The sequence below is a fragment of the Grammomys surdaster genome, unplaced genomic scaffold (genome assembly GCF_004785775.1).
Source record: "Grammomys surdaster isolate TR1022 unplaced genomic scaffold, NIH_TR_1.0 141, whole genome shotgun sequence".
Taxonomy (NCBI): domain Eukaryota; kingdom Metazoa; phylum Chordata; class Mammalia; order Rodentia; family Muridae; genus Grammomys; species Grammomys surdaster.
In genome coordinates, this window is record NW_021604599.1 from 8,609,530 (window position 1) to 8,628,840 (window position 19,311).

Genomic DNA, 19,311 nt, shown 5'->3' on the forward strand with positions numbered 1-19,311 from the left:
TGTGTGTGTGTATACATGTATATATACACATATATACATATGTATACATATATGCATGTATACACACACACGTCACTTAAATGTTGAAGCTGAGCAAACCAGATTATCCTCCATAACATGGGTGAGCCTCAGGAAAACTGTTGACAAAGACTGACTTCTGAGCAAGATGAAATTCCAGCAGCACACACCACTGAACCCAAGTTTGAACTCATCTGTGGGTCTCCAGCCTACTGGCCTAGTCTGAAAATGTTGGATTTATCAAGTTTCCACAGTTAACCCATTACTCAGTCTTCTCCTTCCATCTGTATGCCTTTTTCCTCTGCCTTACTCTCTCCTTTTTGCCTTCTCTCTTCTTTCTTTTCTCCACCTACACACACACCCCTTATCTAATACAGTTTGTTATAAAATCCAGCATGCTCTGTGATGAGTAAAGTCTCCTGTGATGACCTCTGCCTCATTCTTTTATGCCTTATTCTTAAGTCTCACTCTTATACCCATAGACTGAAACCAAATCTTTATACCTATTCAAATAGATTAGCAGCCTTATTCTTCTAATAGTAAAAAAGCAGAATGAATGAATATGAATGAATGAACAAAATATGCATCAAATAATGAATGGATTAACAAACCATGACAGTGGAATGCACTTAGCAATAAAATGAACTATAGACCCATGCAACAACAGGGATTTAATCTCTAAGTACCATCCTGAGTGACAAATAAGATATTAAAGGCTACACAATATAGGATTTCATCTATATGAAATTCCACAAGAAGCAATTCTGTAAGGATAGAAATCACAGAGTGGCTGCCCGAGACTGTGGGGATATGGGCTTTGCAACTTAGGGGATGACTAAGGGATACAAGGACCTTGTGGGGATGGTATGAATATTTTAAAAAAATACTATTTAGTATTTTATTTATATGTATGGGTGTTTTGCCTGCACATATGCCTGTATCTCATGTGCATACAGTACCTGCAGAGGCCAGAAAAGGGCTTCAGAACCCCTGGAACTGGATGGAGCTCTAGATGATTGTATGCTGCCATGTGAGTGGTAAGAATACAGACAGGCTTCAGGATAGCCCGGAATGAGGACTGGCACGTCTGTCCTCCTCAGTGCCCATACTTTTGTACCTGCTTCTTTCCCCTCCTGTGTCATATCTCCTCACTACTTTTTGCACATAAGCTAAATATGGCTGGCCCAGCCCAGCCCAATTGGTCTTCTAACCACTTCATAAAGTCTTTATATCCAAGTTCTCAGGAGAGTCAATCTGACTGATTGATCATGATATCCACTTGGCTATGTATCCAGGGCTCACACCTCAAGGCTCAATGTCCAGTGTATAGACAGAATCTCTTATGTACTGTATGGAAGAATCACTGGCCAATAAAAAGCTGATATCCTATTAGCTGAGGCAGGAAATAGGAGGTAGGAGTTCCAGTAGAGAGAGAGAGAACTCTGGGATAGAGTCAGGAACAGGACGAGATTTGCCCTGAACTCTAAGGAGACAGACACGTGCAACTGGGGAGAGGTAACCAGGTATGTGGAAGAATTTAGACTAGTTTAAACAGGATGATTAAGCTACGAGCTAGTTGGGGAACAAGCCCAAGCTTATTGGGCTAGGCATTTATTCATAAATAATAAGTCCCAGAATTGTTATTCCAGAACTGGGGCATGGGTGGGAAAGCCTGAGGTTATATCAGTGAGTGAGTGGATTGGCTTAGAGGACGATGCTCAGGGAGGGAAGACAGAGTAGAGCAGAAGTGGTCAGCCTCTGGGCCTAGGAAGTCCACATGGAGCTGACCACTACCCTTGATCTTCCTCTCCAAGCACATTCCTGTATACAAGCCTTTGCACTTCCCGTTGTCTTTGTCTAGAGGGCTCTGCCTACAGATATTCACCACAGGACTTGCTCCCCCACTCCATGAAGTCTTCTGACCGCCATATCTAAGAGAGCAAGCCCTGTGTTAGTCCCAGTGTTTGCCATCACTCTGTCTTCCATTTGCTCCATCACTGTAAAAATATAACATGGTTATGTGTATAGATACACACACAATCACACATTTGCCTGTTAGTTTGTTTATTATCTGTTCCCCTTTGAGAGAACAGCTTTCGATCTTTGGAGGAGCTGCTATATTCCCTACGTTATTACTATTATCCCTCATGCCTGGCACAAACTAGATGCTTCATAAATATGGTTGAATAAATTCTTAATTCGTGTGGTTTACAGTAACTAAATGGCTACCATGACAGCCTGTTCACACGCACTGACAGTGTCCCACAGTGTAAATTTCTGACTCTGACTATTAAAGTATACTGTACTCTTCCAATGCAAATTTCTTCCTTTCTCCTAAATCTCTGGTGTTAGCTCTGAGTAAGAGGGTCACCTCCATTCCTCTGCTGTCAGCCAATCACAGTCTGGCAGTCTCTGTCTACATTTGCTCGTCCCATAGAATGCTATTTCTAAGACATCCAATGGAGGCTCAGTGGCTGTGTTCTTTTCTTTCCAACTTGTCCATTTCCTGGATGAGACTGGGAGGTTAAACTGTTTTAAACTTAGCAGGATTTCTGCACAGTGATTTGAATTCAAAAGCAGCTTCATAAATGTTTGTGGACTGAGATTAAATGATCATTTGCTACATGAAAGCCAACCGTTAAAACCTTTGTTCCAGATGCTTTCTTAATTGTGACCGCTGAGTAATAGGGACCTGAGCAGAAGTATAATGCCATTTCACACTGCAAGAAAGCGCATTTGGGTGTAGGAAACAATGGCACACAGGGAGCTGGTGAGATGCCCCACCAGGTAATGCAGTCTGACATCCTGACTTCCATCCCCAGTACCCACATAAAGGAAGGAGAAACCTGGCTCCATATATGTTGTTTGAACACACACACACACAAACCCAAACAATAACAATAAAAAAAACCCTAAAGCAGAAGAATCCCAAAGACTCAAAAGGAAGGAAACAAGGCAGAAACCAGTACGTTAGGAATGAGGATGATGGTGGGTTCTTTAACAAGGAGTAAGACCATAGTACGCCATATATGTATATATATTATATATACATATATACATATATATGTGTGTATATATATATATTATATATATAAATGAGAATGATAAAAAGGAATGCATAATTTTGTACAATGAATGTAATAAGAAAGGATAAAGAAGGTTTGATAAGATAAACATCTCAACCGACTAGCTCAAAACAGATGATTCCTAAAACCAGAAAACAACTAGAGAAATAGTGACAGATATGACAGAGGCTTAGAAACACAAGCATGGGGAGTTTTAACTGACAGAACTCAGAGAAAGCACCCAGACACGGGACAAAGTGTGGCAGTGCCGCAGGGGCCAGTGTTGGGGAGGGTGAGTATGTGTGGTTGGTTTGCACAGAGGAAGTAGGGGGATGCTTGTTGACAACCATCAAGTAGGCTAGACAGAGAACTATCCCGAGTGCTGTGGGAGTAGAGTCTGTCCTGGGATTAGTTGGGAGCTGCTGATGGATTCTGAGCAAGCAGTGCGAGTGGTCCTCCGGGAAGATGTCCAGTATTCACAGCGTGACGGTTTTGAGTGGAGACTGATGAGGGCTCAAGCAGGGTTATGACTGAACCAGCCGCAGAGAACAAGAGTCTGTACTTTAGCAATTGAAGGTGTGTGCAGGGATGGGGGTGGAGGGGGAGCAGGAGGACTATTAGGCGGTGCCAAGGAGTTGAGCTAGAAGCAGTCACTAGATCGTTTAGTAGAAGAGCCGGGGTGTCCTCAAATGACAGTTTGAGAAGGAGGCTGAAATGGAAGGTTTTAAGACATTGGTTGAGGATTTGAGTGGCTACTACTTACACACAGTCTATTTTTTTTCCAGTGCATTTTCAAGTTGCTTGATGATTATTCTATGGATAAGGGCTTTTTTTTTTCTTCTTAAATTTAATTTGTTCAAGGCACATAAGCCAAGAAAAAATAAAGTCGGTTTCTCGATCATGACTGGGGCAAGAGACCAGCCAGTTGTTTGGAAACATCAGTTAAGGCAGAGATTCAAAGCAACATGACACATGCCAAACACGTTTCTCTCCCTGGACACCCACAGCTCAAACAGCATTCTGTGTGGCATGTTCACCATTGTGGAGTCCAGGGTGGGCCAGACAAGACATCTCTCAAAGTAAGAGCAAATGCTGGATGCTTGTTCCGAGGTTTCTACTGCAGCCGGGGAAGGGGCTGAGGGAGAGCTGAGCTCTGAATGGTAAGGCAAACAGGTGTGACTAAGGTGAAGTCCTGACACAGAAACGGTGATGTGGAGAGCTGGCAGAGCTGGCATTTTCTTGTCAGACCAGTTCTGAGGTCTCCTGTTGGGCGTTATTTGAGGATCAGCCATCCTGGAGGTCTAGTTCAGTAATGACTCGGTTGCTTTTGCAGAGGCAGCCAAGGCTGCCTTCTCTACTGTATCTAAAACCCTGAAGGATAGGCATTTATACCACAGATAATTTCAATCCCACATGTATGTGTACACATGAATATGTATACATATACACATGCACATACACATATAATACACATATACATATATAGTGTGTGGATAGACAGAGATAGACAGATAGATAGATAGATAGATAGATAGATAGAGAGAGAGAGAGAGAGAGAGAGAGAGAGAGATTTAGATATACATATATAGATATATAACCATTCCATCATAGGAAATATTATCTTGGTCATTTGTTTATTTATTTTCCAGTAGAATTTCTCTGTGTATTCCTGGCTGTTTTGGAACTTACTCTGTAGATCAGGCTAACCTCGAACTCAGAGATCTGCCTGCTTCTGCCTCTCAAATGCTGGGGTTAACAGTGTGCATCACCGCCATCACTTAGATTGAAACACTGTCTTTTAATAAGCTTACAGGAATTCTTTTCTAGAATTATGAAAACTAAAATAAGATATTTTTAAGTGAAAGGAGACAAGATACAAACAGGGTAGAGTTTGTGTTTCTGTTACACAGAAGAAATTTCACCAGAATGGGGATTTCAAGAGAGAAGCACCAACTCCCTCTATTGTGCAGATATACAGTTGATAAAGTTTCTACCATGCATGTGTCTTTGTATGCTATTTTTAGTGAGAGCTAATAACTGTACATCATTCTGGGGCACGGTATCAGAGTTTGTTACCAGTCTATTTTCTTGACACATAGAAACCTGCTTGTTTTCTTTTGCAAGCCTGTGAATCACTACTCACTGTGCCCTCCCTCCTCTGAGTATAGGAGGAAGTGTTCTGGGCATGGATCTCTCTCTGACCTCTGACCTTGATTATACTCTAGGTTCCTCTCTGTCTGCAGGTAAGCCAGCAGGCATGCTATAGCATTGCCTTGTGGGGCTGAGAGCTGGAGTGATGACAGCTTCACATTGTCCTGGGTGGCCCAGCACCTAAGGCACAGCCTCCTGCTAGCTGTGTCACGGGCAGAGTTCCTGTCTCCTCATTTTATTCCTCCTCTGGTTCCACAGCTGAGAGGCATCTTAGCCCAAATTCTGTTGTTGTAATAAAATACCCCAGTTAGGGTCCTGTACAAAGGGGAGTGGCTTATTTAACACATGCCTCTGGAAGCTGGGACACCTTAGAGCAATGGCATCGTTGGACTGCATCATGACACAGCAAGGTGTGCAAGCATGTGCCAGCTTGGGTTCCTTTACCTCTCCAGATCCAGAATGTGGGCTCCACCCTGGTGATGTTATCTAACCCCAGTTTTCCCTCAAAGGCCCATCCCACTGCTAATGAAGATGCCCCTGTGTGAGTGCTGGAGGGAACACTTGAACCATGCCAGGAAGAGAAGGGAGGATGGGGGTATAGTGACTGAAGATACTCAGGAACCCAGGAATCTGTGACAGAGGCTATTTCCTTAGGCTCCTTAGTGCCTTCCTGAGTAAATTCTGGGACAGAGAACACAGACCAGTTCATGCTCTTCTAGATCACCAGTAAAGAGGGAGGAAACACAGTTCCCTGCTATGTGCCAAACCTGCGTGCAGCCTCTCTTCATCCCCTCTAGAGTAGCAGTTCTCAACCTGTGGGTCTTGACCCCCAGGGGTTGAATGACCCTTTCACAGGGGTCACCTAAGATCATCAGAAAACACAGATATTTACATTATGATCTATAACAGTAGCAAAATTACAGTTATAAAGTGATATCAAAAATGTTATGATTGGGGTCACCACAACATGAAGAAATACACCATTAGTAATTAATTAATTTTGATTAATATTCAAACTCCTCCAGAAGGACTCAGTGCCTTAGTCACAGCAGACAGAACCTCCATCACCAAATAAAACTCAATGCTCAGGCCAGAGGTTTCATTAACAGCATGACATTTTAATGGCTATTATAGGCTGGTTTTTTTTTCTTTTCAGAAAGCAGACAATGTCCAACCATAACAGCTTATCATTGATTAATGTCTTTCTTCAGGAAATATACGAGAGGAAGCCAGACCTAGGATCCTGTGTTCTTTATTTCTTGCTTCCCTCAGATAAATGAAGTTTTATAAATTATGATTTTTAATATCGATCCACAAAGTTTAATATCAATCCCAAAAGTTTATTAGCATTTTACAAGGTAGCTGGATATGGAAAATGCTTTAAAAACAATGAAGTAGCCAGATATTAGACATAATCTTTATTTGGCTGCTCCCAGGATGGACAATAACTGAAGTTGGTCCCTTCTCTGGCTTCCTGACTATATTTTCCTTAAGTTCATTCTTTGGTTATAATTCAAGGTCACAAAAGCAGTAATTTAAAAACACTCCTGCCATTAAACAGAAAGACAAACCTCACCAAATCAAAGTGGCTTCCAGAAAGCACCAGAATCTCTGTTATAGAGATGTAAGGACACAGACACACAAAATGGAAACCTTTCTTGGGCTGTCTACAACTGTCCCCTTAACTGTTCTTAAAAAAACAGTTTCCCAGGAAATCCAAGCAACTGGAGTAATGGAGGGAGCGGGGAAACCTGAGCAGGGCTTTCTAAACAAGGTACAGACTATTGCCTGGGCTTCAGGTGGCTAGCACAGGGGAACCAACATGGAGATTGGTAAAGACAGTGCTCACAGGCCAGGACTGCAGGGCCCTCAGGTACTCTGTCCACAGTGTCCCGGCTGAACACTGGTCACCAGGCAGGAAGGAAGCAGTGTGTTCAACGCTTCTTCCCAGCTCCTTATAGTTGCCGGCTGAGGGGCACCTCGTCTCAGCATTTCTCACTAGGAGTGGTGATTGGGGGAAATCAAAGCAGGGATGAGCAAAGGATAGAGAATGAGACTGTTCCGGGTCAGATACGTAAGTGACAGGGAGCACTCTGGACACACAAACTTCTGCGCTGAAGTCATCTTTCTAGGAAGTCAGCATGGCAGGCTGCAAGCTTTACTATTGTCCAGACTCACATGGAAACATGCTAACATGTGGCTACACACACCACCCACCTAAATAAACAATAAAAACATCAAATGCTTACAAACCAATAAACCATAGCTCGGCCACTTCCCTTCTCAACCTATCTGTTCACTATACAATAGGCAAGAAGTCTTTTAAACCATGAAGAGGTTTTCAATGTTAATGACATAGAACACCCAGCCACTGAAAAGTTCTAAGGACTTCAAGGTGTCCCCTGACACAGAGTCACATGCTTTTCAACAAGAGCAAATCCAGACAGCCTCCCTCCTGGTAGCCTGCTATAATAGCTCTTCTCTGTGCTCATGGTTTACTGTTTGTTTGGTTGGCTGGTTGGTTGTTTTTTTCGTTGTTATTTTTTTCTGTTTCTCAGTATCAAACACAGACTGGCCTTAAACATGTGATCCTCCAGCCTCAGCTTTTCCATTTCTGGCATTACAGGCACGTGCCACCATACCTAGTGTACTAGGTGTTTTGCTTGTGTATATGTGTCTGTACATATCAAGGCCAGAAGACAGTATTGGATCCCTTGGAAGTGGAGCTACAGAGGGTTGTGAGCTGCCATATGGGTGCTGGGAATCAAATGTGGGTCCTCTGGAACCAGTGCTCTTAACCACTGAGCAATCTGTCCAGCCCCTCCATGCTGAATATATTCTTCCTGTCTATCCTCACAACTAAGTAATGTTTTAAAATTTTCACCTCCTGTTTAGTGACTAACACCTGGGATCCTTCCTGTGCTCACATCCCGTTATTCTCCAGCCTCTTGCATTCTTGTGCTTCATTCCAGGATGTTCCATGGCTCTTCCCACTCTGAGTTCTGCAGCAGCCTCTGAATAAGTAACAACGTTCACTCTGTAAAGTTATAACTGTGTTTTCTCTTCCAGCCCCTTCCCAGTCTAGGATCAGAGAAGGTCACAGATCTGATCAGGTCTTTATTTGAAATGCTAAAATGGCTTCCTGTTGTTTGCACAATAAAGAGGATCCTTAGGGTGTCCTGGAGCTCTGGCCTGGCCAGTTCCCTGATTCAGTCTGCAGCTAACAGACCCTCACTGTCCCCTGCAGATACGAGCTTCCTTCCCAAAGTCTTGTACAGGCTCTCCCCTCTGCCCAAGTCCCTTCCCTAGATAGGCAGCATGGGATGGGTCTCCCTGTCACATGGTGGCACTCATGTCTCCCTGGAACACACAGCCATGGGTAAGTGGCCCTAACATTTAAAGATTGTTTTTTTTTTTCAGGGTCTACAAAGTTCTGGAGCACTAATGTCTAACATTTTTCTAACAGAATCTCCCAGTATGACCTCCTAGAGTACATGGGGTGAGGACAGTGTTGCACTGATGTGATATTTGAAGGCAGTGACAACAGGGTGGCATTCTTCAAACATCTCACTAATGGACTCTTTTAAAGCAATAATAAAGACTCTTTAATAATATATAATAATAATAATAATAATAATGGACTCTTTTAAAGCAAAAATAAAGCAATAATAAATTTCAGCTGCTTCAGTCTAGGCTGAGAAATGCCCCCAGATGAGAAAGGAATGTTCTTCCAAATGACCTCTTCCCCATGTATGATCAAAAGGTTTAAAGAGACTGAGTTAAAAAAAAAAGCAGTATAGTTTATCAATTAAATGTGCACAGACTCTAGACCTTGGCTACCTGCATTCAAATCTTGGCTCTATTGTGTGCTGACTCTCCCAGCTTGGGCAGATCGCCTAACCTCTCTGTGCATCTGTCCACTAAAATTCTCCATCTTCCTCCATTAAAAGAGGGTTGTGATTGCAGCATATCCTGTAGATCTGTTGTGAGGACTGAATGAGTTGATGCATTTGTTATACGCTCTGAGCAGGGGTCTCATGCTGCCCACTGCAAGAAACACACAGATACCTACCATTCCATTATGACTGGGTGTGTTTTCCAAGAGAGCCTCCACGGCACTCTGACTGAAGCTGTTATATTTTGGTCACAATAGAACTCAAAGCTTAAAAGTGAAATGTTAAAGTTAAAATATCCACTGGCATGTTTTCTTTCACATAAAACTATCCTAATGAAAATATTCCGAATGAATAACCTTGTTGATTCAGATAAAACAAACAAAATGCCTGTTAGTGGATGGTTGTTGGCTTAACAGAGTTTGACAAAAAACATTCCTCAAACATGCATAATAGCCTGTTCATATCCAGTGAATCCACATGCACATGGCCTTGTTCACCTTTGATACATAGAGAAGAAAATCACATTCAGTTAGCTGTGCTTCACAGTCAAATCAAGCTCAACTATTCATTGTATTGAAACAGAGCACATATACTCACAATGACTGAAGCATAAAGAAGGACCTAGGGCTGTAGCTCAGTGGTATAATGCTAGCTTAACACTGTGTACATACATGTATGCGCATGTGTGCACGCACACCCACCCACCCCCATCATACTACATCAACCCCCCAAAAATACTTATAAAAATTTAAACAAAACAAAACAGTGGAATAAAATGTTTCCAATAGGCGAATGACTATCTCTATGACCAAGGAATTCAACTCCTAAATATATACTCAAGACACAAGTAAGGATAGATAGCAAGATTGTTTACAGTAGCTAAGCTCGTAATAACTCAAAATGAAAGAGAGCTCAGATGTCTATCAACAGGAGAATGGATAAACAAACTGTTGTGTGATTATACAACCAAATGCCATATATTAATGAGGATAAGCAGGCTATTAATGAATGCAGCGATATGTATGGAACTCAAAGAAATTATGTCACATAAAAGAATACTGATCAAAATGATATAACTGTGTTATTGATGTATATGATTGTTGTAGATTGATCTTGAACCCTTCTCAAAGACCTAGGAGTTAAAGGCAAGGTATTGGGAAGAGGTGGAATATTTAAGAGAGGGATCCAGATGGGAGGTCTTTAGGTAATTGGGGAGGGGGGGAGTATGCTCTCAAAAAGAATTATAGGACAAAGGTTCCTCCATGCGCTCTGTTTTGGTTTTCCTGGTCTTGAGATAAGCATTTGCTTTCATACCCACTTCTGCCATGATGGAGCTTTGCCACAAACTCAAAGCAACAACACAGTCAGTTGAACATGGACCATGAAACCTTCAAAAACAAGAACCCAACTGAGCCTCTTTTCTTTATAAGATGACTGTCTCAGGTATTTTACTACAGTGATGTAAAGTTTACTAACACAGTGGCTGTCTTTGTATGAAGTTTAAGAATCATCAGTAGTGGTCAGTAAATCAGAGAACTGCTTACCCCCGAGGAGGAGGAGGAAATAGGCACAGAGCAGGAAGGAACAAGAGAAACTCTTAAGAGATGTAAACAATGTTGTGTTATATATCTTGATTTGGTGAGTGATTACATTGATCATTGCATGTGCAAAATTCACCTATCTGTACACACACACACACACACACTTGTGTGTGTGTGTGTGTGTGTGTTTTGCTTCTGTTACAGGAATTTAAATTATGATTGTACATGAACTTAACAAAATTAATTTCCCTTTGCTTATTCCATAGGTTACTGAAGAGTTGGCAGAGTGATCTACTAACAGACATTCAAACCAAGTGTTACAGACTGACGCATGTAGCCCACAAAGGTCATTCTTGAAGCTAGAGGCCCTAACATGATTACAGTGGAAGGTGGCTTGGTAGAGGTGACATGGTTGGGTGACATGAGTTGTGTAGAAGAGCTGCCAGGGACACACAGACAGGAAAGACCATGTAAGGATACAGCAAAAAGGTGACCTTCTGCAAGCCAAGGAGGAAGCTTCCAAAAAATCCAGATCCACCAACTTCAGACTTGGACTTTTAACCATCAAACTGTGAAAACATAAGTGATTTCTTATGTTTCCCAGCCTGAGGTATTTTGGTATAACAGCCTCAGAAGACTAAAACATCAGGAAAAGGCACCAAGACAAACTCTAGGAGGTCAACACAGGCCTCATAGGGTTGGCTTCTTATTCTTGTTATCATTAAAACAAAGGTAGTCAGACCTATGGGGGCAAGGATAGAGTAGGGACTATGTTTAGGAGTAGAGGCCTTTCTAACACCAAGTAAACGGGAATTAGGTTTCCTTTGGACACAATGGGGACCCCACAGGATCAACCTGCTTGAGCTGGAACAGCTAGTTTATTTTTATTTTTTATTTTAACATAGAATAGAGTTTATTCAGGGCATGAGGAGGGTAGCCAGGACGGTAGTAGAGGGAGAGAGAGAGAGAGAGAGAGAGAGAGAGAGAGAGAGAGAGAGAGAGCGAGAGCGCAAGCAGCCATGAGCACATGGAGAGGGGAGAAGGGGAGGAGCAAGGGGACAGAGAGAAGCTAGAGGCAAGAGAGGAGCAAGAGGAACAGCTAGTTTAAATCTTGACAAGCTTTACACTCTTACACCCTGACCAGACTTTCCAGTGCTAAGTACTTGGTAGGGTACCAGGAGCTGCTGCAGACAGAGAGCAATGAACTGCTGCTGAGGATGTAAACTGGCTGGTAGAACCACTTTGGAAAACTATTCAGCAAAATCTCTTAAGCTAAGAACATACTTATATTATGGCCCACAATTCCACTCCTTGACACTCACCCTACAAAACTCAGTATGTATATACACCAAGATAAATGTACATGAATGCTTGCAATGGAGCAACATTAGTGTCCTTTAAGAGAAGAATGGGTAAACTCAGTATATTCATACATGAACTAGTCAGCAAGTGGAAGAAACTACTGATATACAGGACAGCTGGGTATCTAAAGTAATATTAAACAAAGACAGACAAAGATGTAGTGTACTAAATGATTCCAGTCATATGGAAAGTGCTCTTGGGTGATAGAGGTCAGAATAGGGCCTATGGGTATAAGAGAGTAACAGTGAAGGAACCTGAGGTAACCTTTGGTCTACCCTCACTAGAGTTATAGACCATGATCTGAGTGTTAATAATACAGGTCTTAGATATGCAAAATTTCAACAAGCTAGACACCTGGTATTTCTACTCTCTATGATATTTAGGCCATGCTATAGTTTTTAATTAAGATTAGGTAGGAGTTTTGAATTTCTATTTTTATACTTGATTGTATTCCATGATTGACAGTTTGGATTTGACCTTTTGCTACTTAAGGACAGGGAAGCCCAAGGGATTTCTACAAGACTTTATTCCGACAAAGAGAAGCCAACACTGGAAGAGGTGAAGAGGAGCCGAGGGGAGCTGGAGACACAACCCACTCCACAATCCAGTCATCCACTCACCCTGCTCGGGACAGAAGGCAGGCCTGAGACCCTTAAACAGCAAGGCAGAGCTGCCAAGCCTACCCAAGTGCTGCTCCATGCCCTGCTTATGATTCAGTGCCACCACAGATTAACTGTGCATGACAGCACAAAAGGGAGAGTCCCAGCTGACTCCAAAAGGCCACTGGCCTGTGTCTGATGGTGATACACAAATGCTTGGGTAGCAGAGACCAAAGATGTCTCAATAGCCACAGCCCCCACTACCAACTTAATGACCACAACATAACTGTTGTGGCCAGTATAGTACTCTTCTGAGAAATGCTTATCTGGGCTAATTACCAATTATTGGGCCCCTTTTCATGAAATTAGAGGAATATAAATTTTTACAATGTTTTTTTAATATTTTTTTAATTTTTAATTAAGTGTAGGTGTGTGCCAGTGTGTGGCTTTAAATGAATATGAGTGCCACTACTCAAGAAGGTTGGAAGAAGGCATCAGATCCCCTGGAGCTGAAATTTCAGCAGTTGTGAGCTGCCCTACATGGGTAGGGGCAAACTACCATGTCCTCAGGAAGAGCAGAAAGAGTTCCTGACCATGGAGCTACCTCTCCAGCCCCAGGAATAAAACATGTTAAGCATGCAAGCAAAGTAGCTTTCTATTGGAATTGTAAAGTCCCTCTTTTTGCTTTTGTTTTGGGTGGTGCCTATTTGAAGATGGCAAACAGACTAAATTTATTTATCCTTTTCCCCTCAAGAACCCACTTTGCTGAGTGTAAGATATAGGACATATATAAATCTATAAAGAGAATATGAGAGAAAATTCACAAACCAGAGATTTCAACAGATTCCTTTGCAATAGTGAGGTGGTAGAACCTAGTGCTGCAAGCCTATCAAAGAATGGCATGAAGAACATTCTGGAAACAGATGATATATTGGATGAATCCAGTGGGCTTTCACAGCCTCTACTCTGAGCAACACACTTGTCACCTGAAGCCAGCAGCATGCAGAGTTCTTTCTTGTGACAGACCGCATGGATTCACCAATGTCTGACAGGCATGCAGAAGGAACCAAAAGCCTCTCTAGCTTAGAAGGTAAACGCTGAGCTAGAGTGACACACCACTCTGAGCATCCCCTGCCCCCAGGGTGAGGTGACCCTACAGGGCACTTTGAGATCATGCCCTGGCCTGACTTCTTCCTTTTCCCTTCCCAGTTTCCCTGACAGAGACATCTCCTTAAAAGAACAGCCCAGAGCCACAGATTCCCTTCTCTGTGTCAGCTTCTACAGACTCTGACCAGCACCAGCCAGACCTCAGCAGCTATAGATCTTCTGGACAGCTTTAGTGTCACAACCCTAAGAATGGGCAACCAGTGACAGTCAGACATTGGCTAAAAGCCTCCAGCATAAAAGAGAGCTATCAAACAATAAGCTCTAAATAAGCCCACTGTCATTTCACAAGCAGGAGGAGGAAGAGAGGAGAGTGGGAAGAAAGGGAAGCATCAGTCTTAGGAAAAAAACAAGGTAAGTCTCACATGAGTACGATGCTCAGATAACACAGTAAATGAAGCTCAAATCACTCACCTTCATAAGCGCCTTCTCCATTTCTACAAGGGGTGTTTCTTTCCGCATGAGACACTGGCAACAGATGGATAATTAGCTACCCACCACCACCCAGCGATTTCTAAGCTTGCCCTCCCCTAACACCCCGCCCCATCCGCATTCATTCACTAAGAGTAATTTTGCAAGCAGTCTTTGCACAGCTGGAAAGCACTATGTTGTGTCTCCTGTGGAGCAGCTTAGACATAATAGGAACAGAATCCCGAGCCCCTCGTCCCCAAGCAGGCTTTAGAGACCTCACATCCCATACACGGAGCACACACTTTTAACACTTGCTTTGCATTCTATCTTTAAGATGAGCCATAGCAGACATAATGCATGCCAAGTAAAAAGCACACGTTACAATTTATTTTACACATAACATGCTTTTTTCCCCCCAAGTTATAGCAACTTAGAGTTTTGGCAGGCAAAGATAAAGTATCTACTTGAACAATGACCTAATTGTTCTTTTCTTTAATAAATTTTAATGAGAAATCTATACTATTAATTGTTTTTATCTCAGTTATACAGTATAGTCCTTTCTTCCAATCTCTTAAATATATGCATACAACACCACACATACACTCTCATACACACATGCACATACACATACACATACACATACACATACATACATATGGTATCACACACACAAAAAAAATGACCCATTATAGAATTATATGCAGATGGTTTCTGTGTGTCAAGTTGACACAAGCTAGAGTCATAGGAGAAGAAGGAGCCTCCCTTGAGGAAATGCCTCCATGAGATCCAGCTGTAAGGCATTTTCTTCATTAGTGATCAATGGGGAAGGGCCAAGCCCATGGTGGGTGGTGCCATCATCTCTGGGCTGGTAGTCCTAAGTTCTATACGAAAGCAGGTTAAGCAAGCCATGTGGAGAGAAAGTCAGTAAACAGTACCCCTCCGTGCCTTTTGTATCAACTCTTGCCTCCAGGATTCTGCTCTGTTTGAGTTCCTGTCCTGACTTCCTTCAACAGCAATATGGAAGTGTAAGCCAAAACAATCTTTCTCTCTAAGTTGCTTTTTGGTCATGGTATTTCATTGCAGAAATTGAAAGACCCTAACTCTGAGTTACAATAGTTAGATTTATGATTTCTCTCTTCCTGGTGACACAAAATTTATATCCATTTGGTAGAAAGCACACTTTTAAATTGTGAATAGGGATCTTTTCTTTGGCTGACATGTGGATAGCATACTCTCAGAAAGCTGGGAAGTGACACGGAGCTGAAGCTCACTCACAGCCAGACAAGATTACAAAGGCAAACAGCCGATGCTCTACAATGAAGTACGTTACTTAGCCAGGGTGTTTTGTAGGTTAGGGGTGTTGAATGGATTTTCTACTTACTTTTTATTTATCAGGACATATCATAAGTTGGGAGCATCTCTTTTTACCATAAGATACTGGCCCACTACATGCAACTACCACTCTAGCTTCTAGTGTTTGCACACCCCATTTGGGAAGATGAGTTCAAATTTATATACTTCCTAATAATCCAGCCTCCAAGCTTGGAGACAGGAGATATAGTCAAGCCTTTGCTCTCCAGAGAGAATACGTGTGTGAGTCCTCAGTATACACAAAAGGTAACAGCATTCCATTAGGTTCTCTTTATGTATAGCTAGTGTGGAAGTCTAATCCTCTGTCCAATTTCAAGGAAATTACACTCGAAAGCAGAGCTGCTGACCAGCAGAGCCCAGAAGTGCTTCGGCCTGAGGGACAGAGAGCCCAGGGATGGATGGAAGCCCTGGGCCCTGCAGTTCTCTCCAGCAAGCCCCTTTCCTGCTGAAATACTGGCTTTGTTTTGTTTGGTCTGTTTGTTTTCCCTTCTTTCTTCTGACATTCTTTTCCTTTTACGGTAGAGAGCTGAGGGGGTAAAACTTTAAGGCAGGAATCTCAGAGCCCCTAAATTTAATCACAAGACATTAACTTGGTCACTCCAAAGGTTTGTTAGAGTGGAGGCAGAATTCCTTTCATAAGACAGAAAAATAGGATGCACAGACAAGCAAGGTTCTCCAGACGTTTAGTGAGTGAATACTCACTATACAGGAAGTGTACGTGCACGGGTGCACTGTGTGCACCAAGGGACAGGGCCTGACCTGGCAGACTCTGAGGTGAATTAAAGCTCTGTGAAAACCCAAACATGAGTCAGCAAACTCAGGTCCGTGAGACAAACCTACTCAAGTGCCTGCCACCATAATGCTTAAGAACTGAAACAGCTCTTTATTTTTTAGGAAGCTGAAAAAAAAATATTAAGAGCAGTTAAAATTTTCTGACATGTGACAATCTTAAGAAATGCCAGCATCCTTGAATATACCTGTCAGAACACAGCTATGCTTGCTGACCACCACAGTGTCAAGAGCTGCTTTTGTGCACAGCAGCAAAGGCGAGACGCTGTGACAGAGACTTCATGGCATGGAACCTATTTATTCTCTGGTTCTCAACAGATGAGTCTGCCACTGTTGGCATAGAGGAGGGTGGTGCTAAGGACTAGGAGTCAGTTTTGCTTAGTGTCATTATGAAGGGAAGAGGCGTGTCTACCTTACTTTAGCCTTTTAGGTCTCACTTAGATTTTCCAGTGGCAGCGTGGGAGGCTGTGGGAAGGCCATGTTTCGTTACTGACCTTTGGCATCTGGGAAAGCTGAGACAAAGCCTTGCTCATTGCTGGTGGCTTATGGTGACATCATATTCTAACCTGTCTTGAGTCTTTGGTATCTAGACCTGAGAGAAGTCCATGCAACACACACACACACACACACACACACACACACACACACACACACACCGTCTCTCACTCCCCATCCCCCCTCTCCCTCACTCACATATACAGATGAAACATCATAACCGAGGGTCCAGCTTGAGCAGTTATAGTATGAAGCCATTGTGAGGGCAGAAAGACAGAATAGACCTGGGGTCCAGAACCTCATTCCTGTCCATGGGCCTCAGGATAGGTCCCTTTGCCTTGTTCTTTGGTTTCTGAGAAGTCCATGGTGAGTCTCAAGGCTCCATCTCAGCTATAATTTTTCTGCGGATGCAGCTTTGAAGTCATAACAATCATTAGGAGGCAAACCTGAGTTAGGCCTGCGGATGCTGTGTAGTACCACACCACCTCGCACTCCTCTGTGTTAGTTTTGTGTGTAGTCATTGCACTGAGATTGTAGAGAAGGATTTAGTTCGTGCGTCCATTACACAACTAGGCAGCTATGAATTGGGCAATCATACTTGAGTGTAGGCTTGAGCTGAGAATGAGGCTCATTGGCAGGATACTCGCCTAGCATGCATGGAGCCCTCAGCAATACACAGGAGATTCAGTTAGGCTTCTGGTCATCCCGTCACCATGGAAACTTTCATCTATATACTAACTTCTGGCTCCCTCAGAACAAAACTTCCTCAGGTGTCAGCTCAGGCAAAAAGACTTGTGTGTTTCCAAGTCATTTGGAAGAAAAAAATGGATATTAAAAACTATATCCACAACTAAGAAAAATACAGTCAACTAAAATTAGAATTCAATACCTGAACCGAACATCCAGGCACTACAGGAAAACAAGCTGGGAGAGGGGCTCAGATGGAAGTGGGGTCAGGAAAGACCCATGAGGAGACAGGAGCCCACCAGTGAGGAAGCCACACACTCCAGGTTATACTCCCAGGAAGCTACCAGATTTAGCTGGGAACCAGCCCAATCTCCTCATTCCATTTTGCATACTTTTCAATACCTTGAATAATTTCTCCTTTTGGAAATAAAATACATATTCAAAAACAATGTGTCCCATTCTGAGTGTTATGACATCTATACCCACGACACCAAATACCCAAATATATTAATGATTTGAAACAAATAGAAAAACCCTTCAGACATGAAATTATTTTGTATTATAAGAAAATAAGCACCCTTCTGTCAGGCTTAATATAATGGGGCAGTGTGTTTTACACTGTGTGTCAGGGCCCATTAGTCCTGAGATCAGTTTGGTGTGTTGGCAAACATGAGAAAATAGAAGCAGAACAGAGCAGAAAATGGCATCACATGTAACAGAAGACAGATATTGCTGAACACACTTGCTTCAGTGGTGTGGGAGTGAGGATATTCGTGCACAGTCATCTATAGTAAGTATCCATGGTAAGTTGTATTCTCACTAAGAGTGATGGTCAAGAACATGCAGGAATCCATTACAATCAAATGTGAACCACTGCAGTAAAGTCTAGTATAACAATCCTAACTCATTAAATAGAAACGCTAGGAGGTACTTATTCCTGTTAAATGGAATTTCTTTAAGTGACAAACTTTCCCACTGCATTAAAATATGCTAAAACTTGGATTGACCTGGCACCTGCAAACCTACTCCTAAGTGAGACTGAGGCAGGAGGATGGCTAGTTCAAAGGCAGCTAGGCCAACAGCATAAGATCCTGTCTGCAAAACTGTGCTATAGTTTTGTGGAGAGGGGAGGATACTTAGGTATCCTTCATCAAGGATACTTCTTTAATATGTAACTACTACCAAATACAAAATTGATCATGAGATACAGAATCATCAAAAGTCAGGCAGTAGATCCTTGCATTATTTGGAAGAAAAACAATTCACATTCATTGGATTCTAGCAAGTACACCACAGAATGGAAGAGGAAGCTTCTGGGGGAACCTGGGAGACAAGGTGGGCTTTGACACTTCTTGACAACTTCTCATGGTCACTTCACAGACACCAAAATAAAAGGAAACTACCACTTCAAATACACACACACACACACACACACACACACACACACACACACACACACACAAACACACACACACACACACACACACATATACACACACACACACACACACACACACACACACACACACACACACACACTTCAGGAAAAAAAATCTGCTTTATGTTTGAATACCTACAAAGCTCCCCCATTTTGTAGCGCATTCTCTTAATTACTTTCTTCTCATTGTCAGAAACCCAGAAGCCTATTATCTGTGAGACAACTGGCTTTGACAATCACACAGGTCATTAAGGCAGAGGTGATGGCAACTGACTTTAAAAGAGAACCTTGACCTCATGAAGGCTGGATGCCCCAGGGGGTGGG

At 42.5% G+C, this 19,311-nt stretch overlaps 1 protein-coding gene across 2 annotated transcripts in view; it reads right to left on the bottom strand.

Moving 5' to 3' along the window:
- Apba1 (amyloid beta precursor protein binding family A member 1) overlaps nucleotides 1-19,311 on the bottom strand; it is a 204,775-nt gene that overhangs the window by 178,687 nt on the left and 6,777 nt on the right. The window contains exon 1 of one of the 2 annotated variants that reach the window (XM_028764033.1): nucleotides 14,211-14,305. The exons of the other annotated variant lie outside the window; for it this stretch is intronic. The gene's annotated coding sequence lies outside the window, so the exon portion shown is untranslated. Of the gene's footprint in view, nucleotides 1-14,210; nucleotides 14,306-19,311 lie in introns of those variants that run through there. 2 annotated transcript variants of the gene reach the window in all.